The 25,369-nt window shown below is 42.6% G+C and overlaps 2 pseudogenes; both read right to left on the reverse strand.

The window, feature by feature from the left end:
* LOC133389667 (dihydropyrimidinase-like) overlaps positions 1-25,369 on the reverse strand; it is a 78,713-nt pseudogene that overhangs the window by 7,801 nt on the left and 45,543 nt on the right.
* Positions 21,935-22,053, reverse strand: LOC133389749 (5S ribosomal RNA; annotated as a pseudogene).

Consider the following 25,369-nt stretch of genomic DNA (forward strand, 5'->3'; position numbering starts at 1 on the left):
CTCTTTGGCTTTTGTTTCTGTGAATATGTGAAGTATGCCAACAATTTGCAACCCTAAAAAAACCTCCAAAAACAATTGTGGAATAATGGCAGTAACTATTCTGCAGAATAGTTTCCAATGGACATGAGGAGTGTCTCAGTTTGCACAAAATAGAACAGTGGGAGGTGAAATGTATTCTAAGAAAATTCTAGGTGTGCTCTATGTTTTTAATTGACCATGCCCACCTTTCCTTAAATGGAGTGGTTTAAGCATAGCAGGCTGAAAACATGCATCTTGGGCAGGCCAAGTTTGTTTTTTCCAACAGTTAGAGTCATTGCTTGAGTAGCAACATATTGTAATCAGTCTGAGTTTACATCAAACTGCAGTTTCAGATCCGACTGTTAATGCACACAAAATAGAAATAGAACATAACCTTCAGTTTGAAACACAAAAGCTGCCTTCACCATCATATGACATTGACCAATCAAAAGGCTCTGAAATTAATAAAAATAAATTTGACCCAGGTTTCTAGGATGAATAATGAGTGAAATATAATTTTCTAGGTTAGATTCTCTGTAGTAACAGTAGTAACACAGGAAAGAAGGAAAGTAAAAAGAATACCAACAAACATACAAAAATGTAATTCTCCATCTTTGGAGATGGCTGGTGTTGCCACCACTCACCATACGCTCAGTGGCACATATTACCAAATTCTTCCAAGCTACACAGGAAGTGGATTGGACTGTGAAAGACCAACCCAAATGGTGTTTGCATTTTGACAAATGTGTTGGGCAGTACAATATCTCAGGGAAGAGGTCAGGGCTCCTGCTCCCCTGGTGCATTCACTATAGCTGCCCAATTTCCCTGCTTTTTAAAGTTGGATAGAAATATCTGTTGCCTATAGGTGCATTCTTAAAGTGCAAGATTTTTTTTGCCTATTAGTAAATCATTATCTAGAGCTCACAACTTGCAGTCATAGAAGTCATTAATCAAGAAATAGACTCTTAATCCTCCTTTTAGTTTTAATGAAACACTGTAAAGAAACGCCTTTCACCAGTAGATGTCAAGTATCAGTTGCAGTGATTAACATGCCTTTGTGACAGATTTGCTTTGTATTTTATACTCAGTTATTCAGCAACCTAATTTAAGCTGTCAAGAGGCAAATAGCTACAAAGACACCATTCTTACCCTCAGTGACATTACAACAGATGACTTGTGTGTCTAAATACTTATATTTTTGAACAGGCTCACAACTAGAGGATGGGCATTACATGTGTGAACAAAATAATGGCAATTATGAGCTTTTGCATCAAACTGGCGATTTTAGTGTGGTATATTTAAACTAAATCTAACCACAAAAAATTGTGTCTGTAAAGCCATCTGAAATCAATGAAACTTGCTAATTGGCTGTGCTCTTAAAACAGATGTAGAGACTGTATTTTCATACTTGTAGAGATTTTGCTGATGTACTCTGAACCTGCAAAGATGTCAAAGTAGAATTGTTGTTTGGGGAGATGGGTTCTTGTATCTAAATACATCTTTCCTTTCCTCCACTGCCTTGAAAGATGAAACTAACACTTTCAATAGAAGCTTTGTTAACTTGAGCTGAATTCACTTTATCTTCTCGTCTTTTCCCAACCCAATCTAATGTGACTCCTTTATATTAGCTCTGAACCTCCTGGCAGCTTAAAGTCAAGACCAGGCTCTGAAACTGGAGACTGAGAGGCCAAACTTTTCATGGAAGTTGGTTTATTTTTAGATCTTTTGTAATCTAAACTCTTGAAAATATTACAACTCCCAACTGGCTTGTGGAATTAAACAGAGGGGAAAAATTCAGTTCAAGGGAGCACATAGCTGTAGCAATATCAATATTTTGTACACAACATAAACAAGACATAAACTAGACTAGAGGCGTACAATCTGTAGTTTTATATAATCTAGAAAAACCACAATATATATGTATTTGTTTGGAATGCATTCAACAGTATAAACCAGGGGTAAGGAACTTTTTTCAGCTCGAGGGCTACATTCCCTCATGGACAATTTCCTGGGGGCCACATGCCTGTGGTGGGTTGGGTCAGAGGAGAAAGTGGGCAGAGCAAGTGATATAACTCTAACCATTGCATGATATACTACATTCTGGGGGGTAAAGAAAGGCCGGGGACGGAACTGGCAATCCCACCCCATATATATGGTCTGCCTAGTAAACGTCGCAAGACATCACTCTAAGAGTCAGAAACGACTCGCACTACAAGTGCGGGGACACCTTTACCTTTTTACCTATATAAAAGTCAGAGGTTTCTACAGTGCATACACAAACACACACCTCCATCTCTATCTTTCATTCAGGCAAGCAAGAAGCATTATCACAGTACTGTGCAAGGACACATTCCAACCAGACAAAAGCAGGGCAAGGTGGGTGAGGGTGTGGCCTAAGAAAAGGGGGGTGGTCATGAGAGAGTCTTGAGGGCTCTCCCTTGCCTGATATAAACCAGTAGATCAGTTGTAGCTAGTGGTATTCTGTTAGAGAGTTGAATATATTTTAAAATAAAATTTACAATATATTTTACAAGATACTTTAGGTCAGGATGGTCTCCCCCTCTATTTTACCTTCATAAGTTACAAACCCTTGACTGACCATGAATCCCCAACATCATTTGATGAACAATGGGATTTGAATCTGGATCTCTCTAGTCCAAATCTGAAACACTACTGAATTCCATTCTGAATTCCTGGTTGAGCTCCAGCCTAGATCTTTTCTGAAACTACATGAGTCTCTTGGTGTAATTCTACTCAAGATTTTGTGGCCTGTACAATCAAATCAATTAATTTAAAGTGCTGGTTTTAAACTTTAAAGCTGTAAATGGCTTAGAAGCAGACTGACCTTTGAGATCAGCTTCAGAGACCCTTCCCTGGGTGGCCCCTCTACTGCAGTTAGCCAGCTGGCTATTAGGGAGAAGGCCGTTTTAGTGGTGACTCCCCATCTTTGGAACATTCTCCCCAAATAGATTCACTACTGTTATTTAGGTACCACGTTAACACTTTTTTATTTACTAACGTCTCAAGCTGATTTTAGATTGGCTATTGATTTTTCTACAGCTGCTCTACAGTGAGCAGAGACAGATTAAAGGTAATAGTTTTATTTTAACTGTTCTAATTATTTTAATTTGGCATGTAACTTTGGCTGTCATCATTTGCATGTTGTTTTTTGTATAAAAGAAACTAAAATATTTCGCAATAAATAAATAAATATACAAAGGACATGCCTTCATAGGAAGAGCTGCTGTCACATAATAGTTAAGAGGGTGAGCTGTGAGCCAAGGGGCTCTGGGTTCAAATGTTGCAGTAGCCATGAATCTACTAGGTAGTCTTTGGCAAGCCACTATTGCCTTAGGCTATGGGCACACTAGTGTTTGAAAGCAGCCAGAATGGTTTCTTTGGCTGCGTTTTGAAGCAACGCTGCCCTCTGCTGGCCACATCTTCCTTCCCCACTGCTACCTTCACAACTCTTGAGGACAGCTCACAGCAAAGCATTGGACCAATCACTGTCTTTGCCTGAGCCTGCAGCAAACCATTTCCACACACACCTGGAAGATAAAGGGGTTGATCTACCAATCAGTTATGAAACCTCCCTGAAGCTGAATTTAGAAAAAATGCACTGGAGTTGATCCAACGAGATTCTAAGAATAAAAAGAGGTGGAGTTTGACTAGCGTTGTATACCCTCGTTTTGAGAAAAGAGAGATAGAGACACACTGGAATGGGCCCAACAGTAAGTGTGTCTGTACCCACAGTCACTCTGTTGGTAGTATAAATTATTAAAGGATTGCTGGGATAATTCTAATTATTGTTTCAGGGGATTATTCCACAAGCCAGGGATAGCCACACAAGCCAGGGATAGCCAGTGTGGCACTGTCCCAATATTGTGGACTGTAACTCCCACTTACCCCACCCTGTGTGGCTAATGGTCAGAGAGGATGGGAATTGTAATCCACAACAGCTGGAGGGCACCATGTTGGGTATCCCTGCCATAAGCTATTCCATGCCTTACATTTAACTTCGGCCCTTGTTGATCAGAGGGCCCAGTTTGGGCAATACATTTGGCATTGCTCTAGGAACAGCGGTGTTCTGTAGCTGTACACTAGTTTTTCAATGCAGCATTGATGTTTTTCTCGCAAGAGATGATTGCATAGATATGGACTCAAATAGCTATCTTTGCAGATATAACAGATGATGCTCCTGACTGAGGAAGCAAACACCAATGCAGCTCTGGAAGAATTTAAACAAATTTAGCTTGCTAGAGGCACAGAAAGATCTGTGTAGTGATGTCATCCTTGCTTTATTCACTAGTGAAACCAAACCAAATTACATAAGGCATAGATGTGATAGGCAGTGTAAAACCCAGTGGCTAAAATCCAGACTTGCTCCCCTTTATTTATTAACATTTTCATTGGAACTTGTCTAGTGATTAGATCAGACACATGATACCCAACAACACATGGCATTAAATCCTATGCTTGGGATTTTCCTCTCACTTTTAAAAACTTACATCAGCTGTGGGTACCCTGATCCAGATAATGGTGCAAGGGGTTCAGCCCTTTTCTCTGCACCACTTTGCTGCTGAAAATAGCAGGTTTTTTGGGGGGGTGGGGTGGACTGGTAGTGATTTGGCACTTGGCCTATATGCATGGGCACTTATGTGCATAAGGACCTGTCCTTTTAAACTTGTTCATAAACGAACTAGAGCAGTAGTTCCCAACCTTTATGAGTATGGGACCTGCTTTGTAAGCTCAAAAAATTTTGTGATCTCCCCATGCTAATTGTAATTTTAGTCTCTGTTAATTGAAAAAATGGTGTGTGGCAAAATCACATCTCCAAATATCTCTTTCCATAAAAGCTCCCTGCAGACAGGGAGGTGTTGCTTTCTTTTCTTAATGCGAAGGTCCAATCAAATTGGGATCCCCTCCCTCCCACAGTCTGAAGATGTACAGTCCTGCTTCCCAACACCAGTGGGTTAGAGTGTTGGGCTAAGATCCAGGCACAAATCCCTACCCAGCCATGAAGCCCACTGGGTGACCTTGGGCCAGACACAGTCTCTCAGCCTGACCTATCTCACAGGGTTAGCGTAAGGATAAAATGGAAAGGGGGAGGAACCATGTGCACCACCTTGAACAACTTGGAGGAAAGGTGGGATATAAATGCAAACATAATTAAATAAATACATACATTTCTGTTGCAATACCAGGATCCCAGCCCCAGCCAACCTGCTGAGCTTTTTTTCCTTTTCCTTTTTAATGATTATCCCAATGCCTAAGAGCACTAACCCCCCTCCTCAATCTGTGCACGTCATTGTCTGCAATACACAATCTAGCATCTCCATCACTAACACATTGCTGCTTCTTTATTATTATTAAAAAGAACTGATGACTTGGTTAGCATGCACTTGGAGAATGAAAGCAGAGCAGAAGACAGATCACGGCACGCGCACACACACAACACACCTGCTTCTCCTGCAACCATCTGCAGGCGTGCATGCATTTGGGCACGTGGGAGTGGGGAAGCCTTCAACTGCTACAGCGTCTTGAAGAGAGAGATTGTGGGGCAGAGTGTAGGTAGAAGAAAGGGGGGATGCTGGAACACACAGCCTCAGAAATGGAGGGTGAGCAAGTCCTGCAGTTCCTCACTGCTTCTTGGCTCTGTCTGGGCTGAAGGCAAGATCTGGACAGCTTCGCAAATAAGACTAATTTTTAAAAGGAGGTGGCAGTGAAGCAGGAGCCAAGAAAGGCAGGCAGGCTGGCTGCCGGGAAGGAAGGGGGAAACAGCCTTTCTTGCAGTCTTGCTTCTTTTTGCTTCACGAAAAGCCCTCTCCTCTCATTCTGAGCAAGGGCGTCATCAGCAGTGGCAGTGCGAGGAGACGGGAGTCAGCAATAGTAATCCCTTCTTCTTCCTGGTAGCTCCGCCCTCAGCATCCTTCGGCATTTGCTACATGTTTTATAGGCAGATACCTGCCCTCAGCGTACCTGAAAGATACTGTCACTTCAGCAAAAGTCCTTCCCTCTTGTTTGGAGCAAAGGGGAGGTGTTGTCTGCAGCGGCAGTGGGAGCAGACAGCATCCAGGGAGGGAAGACTTTTAATAAATAAATAAATAAATAAATAAATAAATAATTCATTCATTCATTCATACATTCATTCATTCATTTCTTTACTGTTTGCACTCCTCCCAAATTACTTTGAGGCTCCCCTGGGGATCACAGCCCCCAGGTTGGCAACCACTGATCTAGAGTTAGGGGTGAGCAGTGAGGTGGCCAAGTTGCTGATGTTACAAAATAGTTCAGGGTTGTTAAAACAAAAAGGGATTGCAAAGGACCCCTAAAAGGGCAGTAAAATGCAGGCAATTCAATGTAAACAAGTGTAAAGTTATGCATATTGGAGAAAAAAACACTTCATTTCATATGCTCATGGGGTCTGAACTGGCAGTGACTAACCAGGAATTAGACCTTGGGGTTGTGGTGGATAGCTTGATGAAGATGTCAACCTAGTGTGTAGTGGCTGTGAAAAAGGCAGATTCCATGCTAGGGATCATTAGGAAAGATACTGCAAATAAATCTGCCAATATCATAATGCCATTATATAAATCTATGGTGCAGCTGCATTTGGAATACTCTGCACAGTTCAGGTTGGCTCACCTCAAAAACAATATTGCAGAGTTGGAAAAGGTTCGGAAAAGGGCAATGAGAATGATCAAGGAGATGGAGCGGTTCCCCTATGAGAAACGGTTGCAGTATTTGGGGCTTTTTAGTTTAGAGAAAAGGTGAGTAAGAGATGACATGATCGAAGCATATAAAATTATGCATGGCATGGAGAAAGTGGCTAGAGAAAAGTTGTTCTCAATCTGTCATAACAGTAGAACCTGTGGACATCCAGTGAAGCTGAACGTTGGAAGGTAAAAAAATACTTCACACAGCAGATAATTAAACTATGGAATTTGTTCCCACAAGAGACAGTGATGGCCACCAACATGGATTCATAGACAAATTCATAGAGGATAAGACTATTAGTGGCTACTAGGCATGATGGCTATGCTCCGCCTCCACAGTCTATTTCCTTCCTGAGGATCTGCTTCAGGGGTTGCCAACCTTTTTGGACCAGATGGCACATTTTAAATGTTGAGAGAGAGTGCTGGGGTGGCACCCACAAAATGGCTGCCATAGATGGTGTGGTATAACACAAAATTAGAGAATAGTCATGGTGAAGCTTTCCCCATAATTGTATTCCCATACTAGAAAAGGCTTGATCTGTTGAATTTCTGCCTCCCATACAGCTGTTAAAGGCTCAAGAACCCTGCTTTTCCATAATCCTAACCCTAATCCAAAACCTAAACTGCCATCCTATAGCTACTTACCTGGAAGTAAGCTTTATTAACACAACAAGACTTATTTCTGAGTAGACATATATACTATTGTACTGTAAGTGAACTATACAACGAATTCTTATCAGTCCCTGGTCTTTAGCTCCTGCAAATCAGGAGACATGCCTAAGCCTGTTTGCAATGTTCTCACATTTGCCTTTCGGAGGGGGATTCTTTAACATTCATTTACTGTGTAGTAGTATTTGCAGAAAATAATTTCTAGGCACTACCTGATCTCAGGCAAACTTAGCACAGGAAAGATACATCCTGATTGCTAGAGAGAAAGGACAACTATGGAGATTCCAAGGACGAAGAAAACCTAAAACCCTCTGAAGCAGGAAAAGTCCACTAAAAGGGAGGGGAAAACAGCAGCTCTTTAGGACTCTAGGGATTCCTATTGCCTGGTGTCCAAACAACTCATTTCTCAATCACAGCTCTGACTTCATTCACTGGCTAATAACAGACAGGAGCAGCCAGGCTGGCTCATTTCACATAAATCACTTAGAAGGGTACCTGCATGCTTTGCTCTATAACACCCCTTCTAGGAGGAAGAGAGGCTTACTTTTTTAAAAAAAGGAAAGCTTACATTATGGGCTAGTTCCTGGGATTGCCACTGAAGGCCTTTGCAGTGCCATGGTGTCTGTGGGTGACAAGTTGGCACCCCCTGGACCTACTTAAAAGGCTGGTGGAAAGAGAAAGGACTTCGTTATGTGCAGAAAATGCAACACCAGATAGCACCTTTAGCTGCAAATAATATCTGCTGAATTGTGCCTCCCCCCCAACTCCACTACACTTTCATGCTCAGTAGCAATTTGTACTTGTTCTCGAATGTAACATTTATCTTTCTGGAAGGGATCTCCTGGGCCCACTTGGGCCAAGAGTAGGGTTACCAACTGTACTCTTTTAAGAGTACATGTACTGTTTTTGAGATGGTGCAACAGCATACTCTTACTTTTCACTTATCAAAGCCAAATGTACTCTTTTTGAAATGACAAAATGATGGTAACTCTAGCCAAGAGGCATTAGGAGGAAATGAAAATACTGGCCGGCTGGAGCATCAGATGGCTCTTCACTTTGCAATGTTACAGGCCATCCTGTAAAAAGCCAACTCAGAAAAGGCTGGGAGCAGAGAGGATAGCTCGGTGGACAGCATGGGAGGCCCCTGTTGGGGCCACATGTGGAAACATTTTTCTAGATTAAGATTTTGATGAAAAACCGCACACCATAATCTTTGACCTATTGCTCTGCTGAACGACTGGAATGTGGCATCACCATCCTGTACATTAAAACTCTCCACGAATCCCCACAAACATCACGGTGATCTGAGAAGGTGCTTGGGAACCACTGACAATGTATTAATGCTCATGTTAACATCCTTAACTGTAAATAACAGGCAATTAATCTTGGCATAGCAGCTTGAACAATTGTGTTTGTCCCACTGAATTGAGAATATTCATTAAGTGAAAAAGAGAGGAAAAACATCTCCTTTGCCATTCTGAAGTGATTATTGATAATCATTCAGCTCTTTCCAGTGTATGCTTTCCATTAGAAATATATATTAAAGGTAAAGGTGTCCCTGCACTTATAGTGCAAGTCGTTTCCAACTCTTAGGGTGACGTCTTGCGACATTTACTAGGCAGACCGTATTTATGGGGTGGGATTGCCAGTTCCGTCCCCGGCCTTTCTTTACCCCCCAGCATATGCCGAGTACTCATTTTACCGACCATGGATGGATGGAAGGCTGAGTGGACCTCGACCCCTTTTACCGGAGATTCGACTTCCTCCTTCTGTTGGAATCGAACTCCGGCCATGAGCAGAGCTTTCGGCTGCGTTACCGCCGCTGACCTCTCTGCGCCACGGAGGATCTAAATATATTCTATGTATTAAAAAACCTCAAAATAGGCATGCAGACCCAATAATGTTTTGTTTGGAATTTCTCACTTATATCTCTGTTGTAAGTTAGAAAATTCATATGTAGCTACAGGACTGGAAAAAGTTTGAGCCTCCCCAACCCCACTCAACATATATCAGTGTACAGACTTGTCCTATGGATGATTTACCAAGACAGGCACTTATCTTAAGTGTTTATTGTATACTCCAAATTTCTAAGTAGCTATAAGGCTAGTCTTGGCATTACAGTGGTAAACTCATTTATAAGAGCTGCCTTGTAGCCACTGAATTAATATAAATCAGTGGTGGGAATATTTTGTCCCAGCTGATTTTCTCTTAGTAGGGCTATGAAACTAGTGTTGGGAGTAAAGCACCAACACATATTACAAGTGACTTGAACCAGTGGGGGGCGATAGAAAGGTAGTCTGTTCTTCCCTCTGCTGATTTCTCCTAGAAAGTGTTTGTTGTTTTTGCAGGCTTTGCTTCTCCCCTTCCTTCTTTTTCTCTTCCTGTCTTTGTTCTCAGCTAGTTAGTAATGGCTCCTTGAGTGCTGGCCACATGGCTGCTTCAATATGTATGACATTATCTCTTTTTAAATTTTCAACTACAGGTCTTAACAATCCAGTTATTTCTGCACTCCACTGAAATACACACACACACACCACACACCAAAAACTCTAACAACTAGAACTAACCCCACTGGAAGGGACACAGCTAGGAAAAAATGGTTTGGGTATATGTGTGTGTCATGCCAAGGCTAGCCAGAAGCACTTCATCATCACAACACTCGATGCTAACAGTGCAACCCTATGCCTGCCTGCTTGGAAGTAGGAACCACTCAGTAAGTGTGTATAGGACTGCAGCCTGTCTTTCCTCAAAGAAGAGGAGTCAATCACTCCGTCAGCTGGATTCAAAGGAATAGTTTACTGGCACACTAAACAAAGAATCCTGGGAACTTTAGGTTAAGGGTACTGAGGCTTGTTAGGAGTCCTCTGTTCCTCTCACTACCATCCCCAGAGTGGTTTAACAGTTAATCCCTCTTCTCAGGAAACTCTGGAGATGGATCCAGAAGCACCCTCAGACTGCGTACCTGCTCCGTAGGGGGAGAGCGACCCCATCCAGGGCAGACAATTCACCAATTTCTTGGACTGGGAACCACTCAAACACAGTGCCTCTGTCTTGCTAGGATTCAAGCTCAGCTTATTTTGCTTCAGTCATCCCACCCCTGCATCCAGGCACCATTCAGGACTGCACCACCTCTCCTGATGTTGAAGCTGGGAAGCAGAAATGAGTGTCATCTGCATACTGACACCTTGCTCCAAAACTCCTAATGACTGCTCCCAGAGGGAGCTTCATATAGGTATTAAATAGAATTGGGGATAAGATTATACAGCCAGGGGGTTGAAAGACAACCATGCAGCACTACACTCTGGACTTGGTCCTGAAGGTAGGACTGGAACCACCGTAACATGGTGCCCCCAATTCCTATTCTACAGAGCCAGTCCAAGAGGATACCATGGCCAATGGTATCAAAAGGTGTAGAGAGATTCAGAAGCAGGAGCAAGGTCGCACTGCCCCTACACCGTTCTCTGTAAAGATCAGGGCAACCAAGGCTAACTTAGTCCCATGGTCAGGCCTGAAGCCAGATTGGAATGGATCTAAATCATCCAAGAATGCTTGCAGCTGCCCCATCGCTACTCTCTCCACCATCTGCCCCAAGAAGGGCTTAATTGTGACTGGTCGATAGGGATGGGGTTTGCTGCCTCGTTCCAATCCGCTTGTATTCTGATAGTCGGTCATTCCGTACTGATCTGCCCTTTTTTGTTCCTGCTTGCTTTGGTGGTTGCAGATTCGATCCGCTGTTGGGTTTTTTTGGTCGTGAAAAAAATTGCATAATTTTTAATGTAAATGCCTATGTAAATTATCACGGTGTTCCACATGGTTTATTTTTTTCCTATTGATCACACCTACACACTGTTACAAATTATTATTATTATTATTTACATTTGTATACCGCCCGATAGCCGAAGCTCTGTACAAATGTATCAACTTAGATGAAATTACAAAGATAATTATGTAAAATCGAGAAATATTTTTGAAAAGATTACAGCTGTGGCCCTCCACAAAAAAACAGTGTCAGTCCAAAAAGACAGTGGACTGTCAAATTCAGTCGGAATCTGATACTAAGTCCGATTTAGCGGATATTCTCTCCCATCCCTACTGGTTGATACTTATTCCAATCCAAAGGGTCCAGGGCTGGTTTCTTTAGGAGTGCCTCATCACTGCCTCTTTTAAAGCCACAGAGACTGCCCCCTCATGCAATGAGGCATTAGCCACTCCGGAAAGAGGCATTCACCCCCCCCACTAGATATAATAAGCCAGGAGGGATGGGGTCAAGAGGGCACATTGTTGGACATGTAGCTGCCAACACCTTGTCCACATCTGCATAAACTGAAACCAGTCCCACAACACATCACTGCCTCCAGGATTGGGTCCTTCATCTGAAACTTCAACAGCAGCAGAATCAAGGTCACTCTGAAGTTGAGTGACTTTATCTTCAAAGCATGCAGCCAACTGATCACAGTGGGTTCTCAAATGCTCCAGAGGCCTCTCCCTCACAGTGGGAGTCAGTAACTTTCAGACTGTTTGAAATAACTCTGCTGGCCGGCTACTAGAGGATGCAATGCAAGCTGTGAAGTAAGCCTTCTTCACAGCCCACACTGCCACATGGTGGACATGACTGTGTGCACTGACCAGTGTTCAGTTGGCTTGTGAGGGAGACTTGTGCCACTTGTGCTCTAGTCTTCATCCAGCTTGCTTCACAGCCCAAAGCTCCCCAGAATACCAAGGAGCCACTCAGGCTACACTGGGCAGGATGCTTGGGAGCGATTGTGTCAACCACCAGTTTCATCTTGCCGTTCCATAGCAAGACCAGGGCTTCCACAAGATCATCAGCTTTCTCCACTGGAAAATCCCCCAGAGCATTCAGAAACACATCAGGTTCCATCAGTCTCCGAGGGCAGGCCATCAAAACAGGGCCACCACCCTTACAGAGGAGAATTGTCACTACCAGTCCAAACTTCACTAGGTAATGAGCCGACCATGACTAGGGTCATTGCATGACCCCTCCATTCAGCACATCCCTAATATAACTTAGAATCATATAATCATAGAATAGTAGAGTTGGAAGGAGCCTATAAGGCCATTGAGTGCAACCCCCTGCTCAATGCAGAGATCCAAATTAAATCATGCATTGCTGTCCAATCGCCTCTTGAATGCCTCCAGTGTTGGAGAGCCCACCACCGCCCTAGGCAATGGGTCTCATTGTCATACCACTCTAACAGGATGTTTTTCCTGATGTTCAGCCAAAATCTGGCTTCCTGTAACTTGAGCTCTTTATTCCGTGTCCTGCACTCTGGGATGATCAAGAAGACATTCTGACTCTCCTCTGTGTGACAACTTTTCAAGTACTTGAGCAGTGCTATCATATCTCCCCTCAGTCTTCTCTTCTCCAGGCTAAACATGCCCAGTTCTTTCAGTCTCTCCTCATAGGGCTTTGTTTCCAGTCCCCTGATCATCCTTGTTGCCCTTCTCTGAACCTGTTCCAGTTTGTCTGCATCCTTCTTAAAGTTTGGTGTGCAGAACTGGACACAATACTCAAGATGAGGCCTAACCAGTGCTGAACAGAGGGGAACTAAGTACTTCATGTATTTTGGAAACTATACTTCTGTTAATGCAACCTAAACTAGCATTTGCCTCTTTTGCAGCCAGATTGCACTGTTGGCTCATATTCAGCTTGTGATCAACAACAATTCCAGGATCCTTCTCGCATCTAGTATTGCTGAGCCAAGTATCCTCCATCTTATAACTGTGCATTTGGTTTCTTTTTCCTAGGTGTACAGCCAGTGTGGTGTAGTGGTTAAGGTGTTGGACTATGACCTGGGAGACCAGGGTTCGAATCCCCACATAGCCATGAAGTGCACTGGGTGACCTTGGGCCAGTCACTGCCTCTCAGCCTCATGAAAACCCTATTCATAGGGTTGCCATAAGTTGGAATCGACTTGAAGGCAGTGCATTTACATTTAGAACTTTCCACTTATTGTTGTTAAATTTCATTCTGTTGTTTTCAGCCCAATGCTCCAGTCTATCAAGATCACTTTGAATTTTGTTTCTGTCGTCCAGGGTATTAGCTATCCCTCCCAATTTTGTATCATCAGCAAATTTGATGAGCATTCCCTGAACCTCCTCATCCAAGTCATTAATAAAAATGTTGAAGAGAACTGAGCCCAGGACTGAGCCCTGTGGTACCCTGCTTGTTACCTCCACCCAATTTGAGAAGGATCCATTGATAATCACTCTTTGAATATGATTCTGTAGTCAACTGTGGATCCACCTGATAGTTGTTCCATGCAGTCCAAATTTAGCTAGTTTGCTAATCAGAATATTATGAGCCACTTTATCATTTAGAAAAGTTAAGATATATTAAGATATATTATGTCCACAGCATTCCTACAGGGACATTACCTAATCAAAAATGAGATATTAATCTGGCAGGATTTGTTCTTGACAAATCCATGTTGGCTTCTAGTCATCAGTGCATTGTTTGCAAGTTGCTTACAGACTGACCACTTCATAATCTGCTCCAAGATTTTCCCAGGGATTAATGTTAGGCTGACTGATCTGTAGTTCACAGGTTCCTTCTCCCCCCCCCTTTTGAAGATAGGCACCACATTAGCCCTCCTCCAGTATCCAGCGCTTCAACCATTCTGCATGATTTCACAAAGATAATAGGCAGTGATTCTGACAGTTCTTCAGCCAGTTCCTTCAACACTCTAGGATGCCGTTTATCAGGCCTGTCAATTTGAAGTCATTCAAAGTAATTAGGTATTCCTTGACAGTTTGTCTATCAATCTCAAGCTACAATCTTGTCCTTTCAACTTGTACTTCATGTTTGCCAGGAGGGTCATAGATCCTCTTTTGTGAGAAGACTGAGCCAAAGTAGGAATTGAGCACTTCTGCTTGTCTTCTGTTATCAGTTTGCCATCCTAACTGAGAAGCTATACCACCATTCTTTTCCTCTGTCTTTTCCTATGCATGCACTTGAAGAAAGCTTTTTTGTTGCTTTTAGCATCCCTTGTTAACCTCAGCTAATTCTCAGCTTTAGCCTTCCTGACACCATCCTTGCAATTCTGTGCTACCTGTCTGTACTCTTCCTTTGTGGCCTCGGCTTCCTTCCACTTCCTCTATGTGTCCTTTTTTGTTTTCAGGTCATCTCTAAGCTTTTTGTGAAGCCACATAGGATTCTTCTGCTGTCTTGCATCTTTTTTCCTTGTTGGAATTGTTTGCAATTTTGCCTTTCATAGAATCATAGAATAGTAGAGTTGGAAGGGGCCTATAAGGCCATCAAGTCCAACCCCCTGCTCAATGTCCTTTTTAAGAAACTCCCACCTATCCTGGATTCCTTTTCTCATTATGGTTGCTTGCCATGGAACCTCACTTATCATTGTTCTGAGTTTATTAAGATCAGCTTTCCTGAAATCCAGGTACACATATGGCTACTCTCAGCTTTTGCTTCCTTTAAAATCAAGAACTGAAATATAACATGGTCACATTTTCCTAGAGTTTCTATAACTGCAACTTCATCCACTAAGGGCTCATTCACACAGGGAGTTAATGTGAGATTGGTACTACTTGAACCCTGTTTAATTCACAGGATTCACACGATGTTGCAGGCAAAGAGAAGGTAGGACACAGTTTTTCTCTTTAAAAATGGAAATGGACTGCCTTCAAGTCGATCCCGACTCATGGCTACCCTATGAATAGGGTTTTCATGGTAAGCAGTATTCAGAGGGGGTTTACCATTGCCTACCTCTGAGGCTAGTCCTCCCCAGCTGGCTAGGGCCTGCTCAGCTTGCCACAGCTGCACAAGCCAGCCCCTTCCTTGTCTGCAACTGTCAGCTGGGGGGCAACTGGGCTCCTTGGGACTGTGCAGCCTGCCCAGGGCTGCACAGGTGGCAGGGCACGTAACCCCTGAGCCACTCACTGTGGGGGTGTTCTTTAGCTGGCCCTTTTCACCCAGGAGACACGAGCAGGGATTTGAACTCACAGACTCTGGACTCCCAGCTAGGTTCTCCTCCCCACTGTGCTATACCTTTAAATCCTCATTAAATCAATCCGGGGATACTGCGTAAAGTGAAGGAAAAGCCATCTCCGCTTTGCAGCATTATTCCCATGTAGGTGCTTTGCTCCAATGTTTTTTCCTGGGGGGTGAATCATCACTTTCTATTATTAATTAATTAATTAATTAATTAATTAATTACATTTGTATACTGGCCCATAGCCGAAGCTCTCTGGGCGGTTTACAACAATTAAAAACATTAAAAACCAATATACAAATTTACAAATTTAAGAACACATTTAAAAACAATACTCCCCTTCTCCGCCCACTAAATTCTCCATGAATTGCATTTTGTTTCCATTGGCTTAACAAGCAACTCCCGACTGACTTCTTCTGAACTGCTGCAACCCTCCTTTCTTTCACCCCTTTCTCCCCATGTAAACTGCCTTCCTTTACTCCTGTTCTTTCTTTCTTTCTTTTTTAAACCAGCACGGTTCAAACTCTTTCCACCCGAACTCCGTCGGGCTTTGCAAAAGCGAAGCTGAACTACCCCCACGACTTTACCGCACAGCGCCACCGATTTGCAGGAAGGGAATGTTGGGCTGCGAAGTGTGTGGCGTCGCTGTCGTCTATGCCCTAGAAACAGGGCACCTAGAGTGCATAACGTGTTTCGCTGAAATCACTTTTATGACCTAGGGTAACAGGTTCGGCAGCTGCACATGAGGCGCTGCTTTTCCCTTCCAGTTTGCTGCACTCCACCCCAGCGGAAGGGGAAATGAGCAACTCTGGGGGTAGCCTGAATCACCTCCACATCTCCCCAAAACCTACCTGCCAATTACCAGCGATGTGACAGGAGGCACAGTCTTACACACAAAAAAACCCCTGTCTCCGACTAGCTAATTTCAAAAAAAGGAAGAAAGGGTTTTACTAGGAATGGGGGGGGTCTAGTCAGTGTCATGTCAATTTCACGCTGAGGCACTCTCCTGGCTTCAGTCTTGAAGCCTGAACAGTCATGGGGATAGCAAATTGTTTTTTCAAGGCAAGGGGGAAAATTTACTCTGAAAAAAGGGACCTTGGAGAAATGGGGGGCAGATGACCCCACTTCTTTTCAACTGCCAAACTTCTGGAAGCGGTTGTGGGCAGGAGGTAGTTGAAATACTGCAAAGGTGAAGAATTTTTGCACATGCCCAGTAACTGAGCAACCAGAGGGAGTACACATGTAAAATTAGAGGGTGGGGCCAAAAGAAACAGTGATACTAAACCTTTCCAGATGAACGCAAACTAGTGTGAATGCAAAACAGTGGATTGGAAGGTAGGAAGGTTGGAAATGTGTGAACCTTGCAAACTTATTGTGATGGAAAAAGCTGCATCTTTAATCCAAAGTTCAGCTCCCATATGAACCAGCCCTAAATCATCTCTATTGGCTAGAATCAAGTCAAGGATAGTTGATCCTGTGGAATTCCCTCCCCTTAATTATTAGGCAGGTGCCATCTCTGCTATCGTTTCAGCGCCTTTTGAAGACTTTCCTCTTTCAACAAGCCTTTTAAGTTGAGACCTATCCCAGTCTGCGTTAGAATTGCTTTTAATGTTTTCTTTAATAATATGTTTTAACCCTTTTTTGTTTTTAAAGATGTTTTCAAAGCTTTTTAAAAATGTTTTAACGTTGTTTTGTTTAATGTATTTTAAAGTGTTTTTAGCGTTTTTGTTTGCCGCCCTGGGCTGCTGCTGGGAGGAAGGGCGGAATATAAATCAAATAATAATAATTTTAAAAAATCCTCTAGTTGCTTCCTCCACTTTCTGTAGAAGAAAGTTTTCAGCAAAACAAGTCAGGAATTTCTTGGAGGGGCCATGTTTGGCAGAATTTGTCTCCCAACAGATATTGGGGTAATTAAAGTCCCCTATTACCACTACATCATACCTTCTTGAGACATTGGCAATTTGATTTTCAAAGGTTTCATCCTCATCTTCTCCTTGATTGGATGGTTGGTAGTACACTCCAAACACCATGTTCCTTTTATTCCTTACCCCATTAATTTTAATCAAAATACTCTTGGTGGGACTACCAAGCTCATCCTCCCGTCTTTCTGGCAGGGATATATGTTTTTAATATATAGTGTGACTCTGCCTCCCTTTCTATCCCTTCTGTTCTTCATGAACAAGTTATATCCTTCAATTGCTGTATTCCAGTCATGGGAGTCATCCCACAAAGTTTCACTTACTTGGGGTAAAGACTACATTAAGTGTATGCCCTGCCTGATGTGTTGGACCAATGACCATTTGAAACAGCCCCATGGTTGTCATGGAGACCATGAAGTCCCGTGCCGGTCTAATGGCAGCCTCCATGTGGATGTTGGAGTCACCCATAACTATCATCCTGGGGTTCTCCAACACCACACCACAGATCACTTCAGCCAGCTCAGTCAGGGATGCTGCTGGGCAACCAGGTGGTCAACAGACCAGTAGCATTCTGAGTCTGATTCTCTGGCCCATCACCAGGTGCAGACCCTCTAAGTCCATCCCAAGATCAAGAGGTTTCCTGGGGAAGGAGATGGTGCTTCTATGGACAATAGTAACACCACCACCCCGATACCCTAGTTTAGTCTGGTGCTGTACCAAGTACTCAGATGGGCATAGCTGAGTTAGGTCAGGCCCAATGGTTAAGATTTTTTACTTCTGTGTTCCATTTCATTACATTTTCTGTTTATTTGTGGATTAGTATAACCATGAAGTGGAAGGAACCAAAAGTGCATCCAGTCTAACCACACAACAGGATCAGGCCCTCCAGCTATCCCCTCCCTCTTCTAACCCCTGTAATCCAGACCACAAGTGGGACTGATTGTTGTAAAGTTTGTATATTCAGATCAAATACAGAAAACCTGAATACAGTACCGTTCTCTCTCTCCCTCTCTTTTTGAAGCAGAGTGGGAGGAGAGCTATTACCTTCGTTCAATGACACACAAACTTTAAATACAGAACACTTAAAGTGCCATTCAAAGCATTGCAGAGAAAATTCATTCTTTTTTTAAAAAAAAATCTACACAAGGTTTTATTGCATAAGATGTGTCACAGTGCCGTCTGCATCAGAAGTGAAACAACAAACTGGATTGCTTCCAAAAATGGCTGGCTCCAGACCTGCATTCCTATTGACCTGAAATGTCAACTGCGATTATATTCTGCTGACTGCCAATCACCATGGTAGCTTTAGAAACAATCTTGTGCAAAATAAAAGGAGTTGCGTCTCAGTGCCTCGCAGCATCTGTGCTGTATGAAAGTCGTGAGAAATGATAGCACCTTTAACGCAAGCCACCTCTCCTTCTGAGCAAAATGGATTGTTAATCTCCTAGTTATTCATGTCAGGAGCGTGCTTTCTCTGCAAGGCACCATTGTATGTACTCTGGTCAGAACTCCATTTGACCTTCTCTCCCTCCCTGTTCTGCACTGCAGACAAAGGAAGAAAGGACAAGTAGCTCTTAATAAGCACCCTATCATATAAAAGTTAACTTGTTCTTAAAACAAAGCAGGCTGCTATTGTTATATGAAGCCGAGGGACATGTTATTAGTTTAATATGTGAAGTTGCCCTCTTTGAAACTGAGCCGATCTCTGCTTTCCACAGTGGTTTCGCCAACTCCTTTCTTCTTTGACAAATGCCAGCCTCTCCTTTTTCCCACCCCCACCCCCATCTTCTATCAATTTGCTACAGAATCACCATCCATGTTTTGGGGGATGGTTTTATCCATTTGTTTACAACAGGTATATATGCCATCCAATAATGGAATGTTTTCTGGGTGGTGAACAAGCCCATTTACAAGTCATACAGTTTTATAAAGGCATGAAAATAAAAAAGGGGGGTGGGACCACTGGCAGGAAACCATATCAAATTGTACAGGAAGTGTTCAAAGATGAATTCAACCAAGATGGCAGCAGAAGTCCACATGGTCTGGGGGGGGCTAGAAGCATGGGCCCCGGGCCAGGCTGGCGCCCAAGGGCCCAGTCACGCCTGGTGCCAGCCCTGGTGAGGAGCCAACTCGAGCAGCCCCAGTGAGAGTCTCAAAGTGCAGGAACTGCTCCAGATTCTAGCATGTTAAAAGTAGTAGAACACAAGGAAGCAGGAAGGATGGAGTAGCAAACTGTAATATGCGAGAACTCTTGCTGTACTGAGTTCAGCCTTCATGGGATATTCCTTAACAGCCTGGAACGAAGTTACTTGAAAGACCACTTGTCCTGCACTCACACAAATGTGCTGAAGATTTAACATCAGTGACAAAGGCCTTACTCATATGCCTGCTGAGGAGAGAGGTTAGGGTGGCAGGCACAAGTGACAGGACCTTTTCCATGGTGGTCCCACAGTTGTGAAGCTCCCTGTCCCAAGAGATACTATCAGTCTCTTCCTTGCTATTGTTTAAGCAAGCTCTAAAAATATTCATTATTCATTATTGCTTTTAGTAATGGTGTGAAGGGGCCTCTATTTTTATGGGGATGGTGGGCTGATGGTATTGGATTAGAAGTTAAATATTTTACTGTTACCATTGTTACTGATGTATTGCACAGGTGGGCAATCTGATGCCCTTCAGAAGTTGTTTGGACTGCAGCCCCACAATATTCCTAACCATTGGCCATATTGGCTTGGGCAGATGGGAGTTGGAATCCAACAACATCTTGAAGGCCTCACATTGACTACTCCTGATGTATTGTTTGATATTTTGTACTGTTTAAAATATCAGTAGAAAATACTGATTATATTTTGTACTGGAAAGATCGTATATTTCAAATCGTGGCCACTCAATCAAGCTGCCTCAGTGGGCGAGATTGGAAGCAGGGCTCATTCCATCAGCTCTGCTGAAAGACAAGCTTCTGCCTCTGAGCTGTCATTTTAAGAATTGGTGCCTGAGTTTTCCTTTTTTCCTCTCCCTTCCCTACCCCCTTTCCCTTGTGTGTTGTGTTTTTTTAGATTGTCAGCCTGTGGGCAGAGGCTGTCTAGTTTTAATTGATTGTATGTAAGCTACTCTGGGAGCCTTTTTGGCTGATGAGCAGGGTGTCTTTTTTCAACAAGAACAGAACAGCAACAGGAAACCCCTGACTCAACCCAGATACAACTAAGTCCAGTGCCATCTCCTGACTAAACTATGTAATGACACTATCCACACATCATCATGTTTGAACTCCTAGTCCAAAAGTTTTCAAAATATGGTCCACAAGTTCCATTCAGGTGGTCTGTAGAAGAGTTGTAGAATGGCTGAAAATATCTGTATTTGGCCCTTCACCTGTTTTATTTTTCTGATGATAGAAATTGAGGCCGTTGATCAGGGCCAGATTATCGAACAGGCTAAGAAGGCTCTAGCCTAGGACCCATGATTTTCGTGATATGGCACTGGTGCAGTCCACTATATCATTTTAAAAGGGGCCCTTCTCAGTGACCTGGCAAAAGACCCATGGTTTTCATAATATAGTGCTTTTGCTGAGGAGTGGGCACTGAAGAAAAATGTTATTAAAATATGAGTTAAGTATGTACTTAAAAAAAAAAATTAAGTGGCCTGCTGAGATCCTGGCAATTTTCAAGTAGTCTGCAGAAAGGAAAGGAAAGAATGTGAACCATGGCACTAGCCCAGCAATGTGTACATAGTGGGTTGTTAGAACAGTCTTCTGACTATAGGCCATATCAGAGCCATGGGGTGAGGGTGGTACCTATTCTGCACCTATATCCACTCTTCTTAGTTATCACCCTATTACATGTTTGCTATGTGAAACCATACTGGTTCCAGTTTGCAATTGATCTAGGGCTGATTTAAGCGGCGTGAAAGTTATATTTGGGCTTATAAACAGTTTTTCCATTGCCTTTCTTGGATCTTAAATGACATCATGGAAGGAAAGGGTGCTTTAGACAAGAGCACAGCCCAATAAGGGATTATATTGCATTGCTCTAGGTGCAACACTTGTTAATGTGAAACAGCTTCTGATGGATGAAGCCCATGGCTAACTTCTGACCTTTGAGGAAAGAAGAGCAGAGTGGAGCTTAAGGAGAGGCTGAACTGTCTCTGTGTACATAATTCACAAAGGCATGAAATATGAACAAAGAATATAAAGATGAGGCTTTCTTTTACTTTAGAGTACTTACAGTGGTGTCTCCTAAAGTTACCCCTAAAGGAAATTATTTGTTAATTAAAGCAATGAATGCTGATCCATGTTATTAGGAAACTCTCATGTTTAACAGAGATGAATCAGTTTTAAATTGGAGAAAGGAATCAAGCAACCCTAACGAGCAGCAGAGAAATGTTAGGGCTTGCTGCTGCTATTATTGTTCTGTGTGTCGGAGGAGCGCTTGCTGGACCCAATCAACATTAGGTTCTGTTCTATTAAGCACATTTAGACAAAAATATGTGTAGAAAACCCCGACCTGCACTACTTTCTGAGATGGCTTGTTGTTGTTATATGCCTTCAAGTCGATTATGACTTATGGCTGCCCTATGAATCTTTTTTTATATATATTCATAGGGTTTTCATGGTAAGAGGTATTCAGAGGTGGTTTACTATTGCCTTCCTCTAAGCCTACGGCACCCGGTATTCCCAGGAAGTCTCCCAGGCAAGTACTAACCAGGCCTGACCCAGCTTAGCTTCCAAGATCAGACAAGATCGGGCGTGTTCAGGGTAGTATGGCCATAGGTTCTGGGATGGCTAATAGCATATAATTCAGTGAATCTCAATATACGAACCTGAAAACAGACAAGAACATATCTTGCTTCCTATGTTGCTGCTGGTTAGTGGTGAGTTCCCACCCCACCCCCTGTTTTTCATCAATTAATGAGAAAAAAAACTGCATTATCAAAGAGGAGAGATGATTTTGGTGAAATTTTCATGGCTGGGGTGCAGGGTTTTTTGTTGTTGTACTTACCTTATTGACGAGTGTTTGTGGATGTCCTTTCTTTTGTTCTTCAAATAATCTCTCTGGTGGCCTGTACTCAGAAGCCATTCCAGGTGCCAGCACTCCAACTAAATCCCAGAGGAAGACCTCATGAACTCTTCCCATAGTGCTTTTTCAGGTCAGGAATTGGGATAGCCAGGGAGGCTGCAGAGTGCTGCAGAAATGTCTACTGGAAAGAAAACACACACACACCACCCTTGGTTACCTTGCAAAAATAAGGTCAGCTCAAAATCCCACACATGCTGGAATTCCAAAGAAATTCTCTGTGGTACTCTGAGGGACTTTTTCTTTTTCTTGAGTAATTGATGGCAAAAGATGAAAACAGACTACAGGAATAGAAACACTGCTGTGCACACTGTTCACACTATAGTTGGCTGGCTGGCGACCTAGGTTGTAACTCAGGCCTAATTTCTGATTTTCCCAAAGAATGAAGCACAGCATGAGGATTTTTCCGGGTTTCCAAGCAGAAAGAAAATAAACCCAGCAACCAGTTAAAAAAAATCCAACTGCTCTCCACAGTTAGTTTCCAATTGCTTAGTTAGTCCTTTATATAGCAACTAAAAAAGTTTCCCCTTGATTGTCCCACAGGAAGGAAAATATAAAGGTCAAGAACATGACTAGAAGGGGGAATGCTGAAGGAGTTAACAAACACCCTGAAGTATTTATTTTTCTCTCTGTCCTTTCCTAAACTTATAGTATGGACAAGTTTGGTTTTTGGGTGGAATCTAAAACTGAGATACCTAATCCAGCATCAAAGCCAAGTTCAGGAGCTCACTCATTACCAAAGTAGCTCAGTTCATAAAGAATCAGGATAAGGGGCAGGCCACAAGTGAAAGAGGCCTGTAGTTATAGGCAAAGTCAAGCTTTTGAGTCTGCTATTCCTGAGGAAATCTCAAAAAAGGGTGAGACAATTAAATAGATTTAAACTACATTCATTTATGGCGAGGGCCATAATTTCCTACAAGAACAGTTCTAGAAATATGAATGGTTAGAGCATTGTAACTTCCACACTAGTTTTTAATGTCTTAGTTTATAGAATAAACTATTTTGTTTGTTTTACACCATTTGGTATCCCCTTGTTAACTATATCCTTAACATCCTTTTTTCTTATGAAACAACAAAAAAAAATCCTGATGTACATACTAAAGTTTTGGTTAACTTGGCCTTTACATAGCCCCTGATGTAAGTTAGCACACTCTCTGCATGGAGGAAGAATGAGGGTGAAGGTCACTGCCTTTCCCTTTCCCTGGCCTGACCCTCACATCCTCTCCACCAGTGGGGGGGGGATTGTTTGGCACTATGCGCCTCTTCCCCCCAAATGCCCCACCTAGAAATGTGGCTGTCCCACCTAACAAGGAAGGCTGGTCACAGGCTGACTTTGAGGCCAGACTAACAAGTAGCGTAGGGAGTTGTTTCTATCCTATTGCACAGCTTGCTTGTTTAAGCTCCTACATTTCATAAAGTTATGTTCTGAAGCATCAGGGTCCTCCTGGTAGCAGCAGCCCGCAAATCTGATTTTGAGTCTTGGGATCTCACCTTGGTGCTGTTCTTTGTTTTTAGAATGGTGTACTTTACCAAACAGACAGAACTGAGAGAAATGGGAAGGGCTGTGGCTCAGTGGCAGAGTAACTGACTTGCATGCAGAAGCTCCCAGATTCAATCCCTGGCAACTCCAGGTAGGGCTGGGGGAGATTATCTGTCTGAAACCCTCCTAGTCTGTGTGGACAGTACTGGACTAGATGGAGCAACAGCTGGAGTCTGTATAAGGCAGCTTCCTGTGTTCCTTTGAAGTGACCATGTCTGAGCAATTCAGATACATAATGCAAAACTTGAATCAAGATGCATTTCAAATACCAAACACAATACTTTGAATAAAAAGCACTTTATATACAGATACTTTAATTCAGAAGCATTTTAAATATGGGCTATAAATGTATTTACATCCATCCATAATGCATTTCTGCAATACAAAATATATTCATTTTGCAATGTCCTTTATCAAAGCTGCATACATGAAATTTGTATTCACTTTATTTGTAGACTTGAATGATAGTTTTGCACAGACTTAAAAATAAATAAATAACGGGCATGTTTATTCCCAGGTCACATCCTCACCCTGAGTTGATGGGCTTCCTGAAATTGCTCATCTACCCTCTAACCATTTTTAAATGATTCCTCTCCTTCTTTTTCTCCCATTCTTTCTTAACCTCTCCAATGAAATCCAGATTGTACCAGGCACATGTACACAAAAAGAAGGAATAACACAGGGGTAGTTTCATGTCAATTAAAGGGCACAGATGTCTAGAATGGGTCCACTTTAAATCAGGGCTGTTGGGTGCTTTTGTCTTCATCCCATGCATTTAAAAAATCCATCCATCCATCCATCCATCCATCCATCCATCCATCCATCCATCCATCCATCCATCCATCCATCCATCCATTTTTTATCTTGCTCTTCCTCCAAGGAACTCAGAGCAGCATACGTGGTCCCACTTTTTATTCTCACAACAACCCTGTGAAGTAGGTGAGGGTGACTGCCCCAAAGATCACACAGTAAGCTTTGTGACTAAGTAAGTAAGTAAGTAAGTAAGTAATGTTTATTTACAGTCATAGACCCAATATACAGTTGGTTAGATAGTCAGATTTAAAAACAGAAAGTAACAACTAAAAACAATCCGATACAGTATTAGCAATTTGTCAGTCCTTCTAAAACAGGCAAACTAATATCAGATATCCTTTTACGTATGGACTGAGCTACATATAAAAATTTTGCAATAGATTTAGTAGTGGCTTTATCTGTATCAGATAGAAAATGCTTTAAAAGCCAATTGGTAGATCTACCAGGAAAAGTTTTAATAATTGGTAAAATAAGTCTAGTTCGGGCATCCTTATACATATCACATGTGAAAAGAATATGTGCAATGGTTTCAATCTCTCTCAATGTACAAATACAAAAACGGCTTTCATATGGTACACCATTAAAGCGGCCTTCTAACATCGCCGACGGAAGGCAATTAAATCTTGCCTTGGCATATAAGTTCCGATAGCGAGGAATGAAC

This window comes from Rhineura floridana, chromosome 7 (assembly GCF_030035675.1).
Source record: "Rhineura floridana isolate rRhiFlo1 chromosome 7, rRhiFlo1.hap2, whole genome shotgun sequence".
NCBI lineage: Eukaryota > Metazoa > Chordata > Lepidosauria > Squamata > Rhineuridae > Rhineura > Rhineura floridana.